Raw genomic sequence first — 2,895 nt, 5'->3', positions numbered from 1 at the left:
TGTGTGTGTGTGTGTGTGTGACAGTGTGTGTGAGAGAGAGAGCGAGAGAGAGAGAGAGAGTGTGTGTGTGAGAGAGAGTGTGTGTGTGTGTGTTTGCAGGATGGACGTTTATTCCTCACTTTGTGTGAAAATCAAACCCATGCCAGATCTTGTAACCAATCAAATCCTGTCCTGTAACCAAACACGCTTTGATTGACAGGTCATGTAACCAATGAAATCCAGTCCTGTAACCAAACACACTTTGATTGACAGATCCCGTAACCAGTCAGATCCAGTGAAGTAAATTTCCTCTTAATATTCAAAACAGTGTTTGATATCATTGCTTTTAATCTTGAGTTCAGTGTTTGTCTGCGGTGGATGAGCTCAGCTTGTGTTTGTTTTTGTTTTGTGGTGATTATATTTACTAATCACACTGATCTACTAATCACAGTCACGTTCACCGTCAGTGTTTAAACACACATTGGTTCGGATTTGCATGCTATCCTACTTCTCCGTGTTTATTTCAGTCTGTATTAAATCTTACTGGAGACATGATGTCAAGCGTCACTCATAATCAGTGTGTGTGTGTGTGTGTGTGTGTGTGTGTGTGTGTGTTTCTGCTGCAGTTCTCAGTGTGTTTTTGTGTTGTAGTTGAACTCGTACCCTCAGCTGAGAGAAGAGACGGAGAGAATCGTCACCACCTACATCAGAGAGAGAGAAAGCAAAACTAAAGACCAGGTGTGTTTCTAAACCTTCCTCTCAAATCAACGTCTCCTGTGTAGTTATTTATTTATCTATTTGTTTGCTTATATAACTCTATAAATGTATCATAGTCATATGTATATATAGATATATATATATCGGATTGGGATCGGGGCAGATCAAGCAATTTTTTAATTGATCGGTATTGGCTCTCCTCAGTCCGATACTTATTTTACGTCAGCTGTCATGTCGGTGTTGTGCAGTAGGAGGCGCCTTTAAGTGGGTTTGCCAAATGCCAATAAAAACAAAAGAAGTGTTTTTCAATGTGGGTGCGTGACGCGTGTGAAAAGGTGAGGTCTGTTCTAGCGCGTCACACATGTTTGAGCTTCCATGTTCAGTGTATTTGATGCACACTTTTGGAACGATCACTCATTCATTTATCGTTTATTTGATAAATTATATAATCTTACGTTTATCTGCCGTTGCGTTGCTATGGGTTGCGTCTTGATTCAGAATTGACTGGCAGATGGCAATTTGACACCGCGAGCTTCATGCTTTCTAACCTTATCTTCACTTTGTTGCAATTACTTTGCCATTATACATATAAAATACAAGAAGTTTCTATCAAGTAGTCCCATATTCATAATTGTGACCACAACGTCTGTTTACAATGTATTCCTCACTTTGTGTGAAAATCAAACCCATGCCTCTGTCTGTGTGTGTGTGAGAGAGAGAGAGAGAGAGAGAGAGAGAGAGAGAGAGTGAGAGAGTGAGAGTGTGTTTGCAGGATGGACGTCTATTCCTCACTTTGTGTGAAAATCAAACCCATGCCACTGTGTGTGTGTGTTTTCCAGGAGAAAGAGAAGAAGTTCATGCTGCCTCTGGATAACCTGAAGCTCAGAGATGTTGAGAAAGGCTTCATGTCCACCAAACACACCTTCGGCATCTTTAACACCGAGCAGAGGTGTGTGTAACTCTGACACTGTCACTTACATTCATAAATCAGTCTGATGTGATGCGCTGTTTTGTGCGTTCAGGAACGTGTATAAAGACCTGCGGCAGATCGAGCTGGCCTGCGACTCTCAGGAGGACGTGGACAGCTGGAAAGCCTCCTTCCTGCGGGCGGGAGTCTATCCCGAGAAAGACCAGGTAACCGTCTCACCTAAATATCAGCACGAGCACAGATGAATCTCGTGTAAATCTCACCTAAAGCTCACATTGATCGTCTCCTGAATCTTAGCACAACCTCATCTCACATGAAACTCATCGTAACCTCACCTCAAACTCACAATAATCTCACTGATTCCCACAACCGCACATTTATCTCACTTAACTATGACGTGACTCTCATGTGAATCTCACCTTTTTCTCGCTCTTGTGAGATACAGATGTGGTTTTGGTGAGAATTAGGTGAGAATCAATGAGATAAATGAGATTAAGGTGTGAGGTTATGAGGAGATTCGTCTGTGATTGTGGTGATAAAATGTTTGTCTCGCCTGAAGCTCATCATAACCTCACCTAAAGCTCACATCGAATCTCACTTAAACTCTACTAAATCTCACCAGAGACACACATGAATCTCACTTAAATGTAACTTGAGTCTGACTGTGAAAATCAGCCTTTTCTCATCTAAATATCAGCTCTTGTGAGATTCAGATGTGATTGTGCTGATATTTAGGTGAGACACTAGGTGAAGTAGAAAATGTAAATCCATTAAAATCTCATCTAAAGCTCACATGAAACTCATTGAATCTCACTCAAACCTCAACTAAATCTCACAACAGACATGCATGAATTTCACTTAAATGTCACATGGATCTGTCAAGCTTGTGTAAATCTCATCATAACCTCAGCTGAAATAATCTCCTTGATTCTCACTTGATTCTCATTTAAACCTCGAGTAAATAATGAATCTCACCTAAATGTTACACAGATCTGACTCTGAATCTCAAAAATCTCACCTGAATCTCAAATCAATCTCAATCATGAATCTCCCATAATTCTCGCACAGTTGTCTCTAAATCAGGGTGACTCCATCTGTCACACCTTATTCAGCTCTTGTGAGATTTAGACGTGGTTTTGGTGAGATTTAGGTGAGAATCAATGAGTTACATGTGAGAGTTATGATGAGATTTATCTGTGATTGTGATGATATTTAGGTAAGAGTTTAGTTGAGAAAAAAAAGTAAATCTCACCTGAAGCTCACATTAAAGG

The 2,895-nt window shown here is 40.4% G+C and overlaps 1 pseudogene; it reads left to right on the top strand.

Annotated features, from left to right (window-relative positions):
* LOC107668670 (dynamin-2-like) overlaps positions 1–2,895 on the top strand; it is a 26,554-nt pseudogene that overhangs the window by 14,850 nt on the left and 8,809 nt on the right.

This window comes from Sinocyclocheilus anshuiensis, unplaced genomic scaffold (assembly GCF_001515605.1).
Source record: "Sinocyclocheilus anshuiensis isolate Anshui unplaced genomic scaffold, SAMN03320099.WGS_v1.1 scaffold156, whole genome shotgun sequence".
Classification (NCBI taxonomy): Eukaryota; Metazoa; Chordata; class Actinopteri; order Cypriniformes; family Cyprinidae; genus Sinocyclocheilus; species Sinocyclocheilus anshuiensis.
The sequence above is the reverse complement of the archived record's forward strand: the minus strand, read 5'-3'. Positions and strand labels throughout refer to the sequence as shown.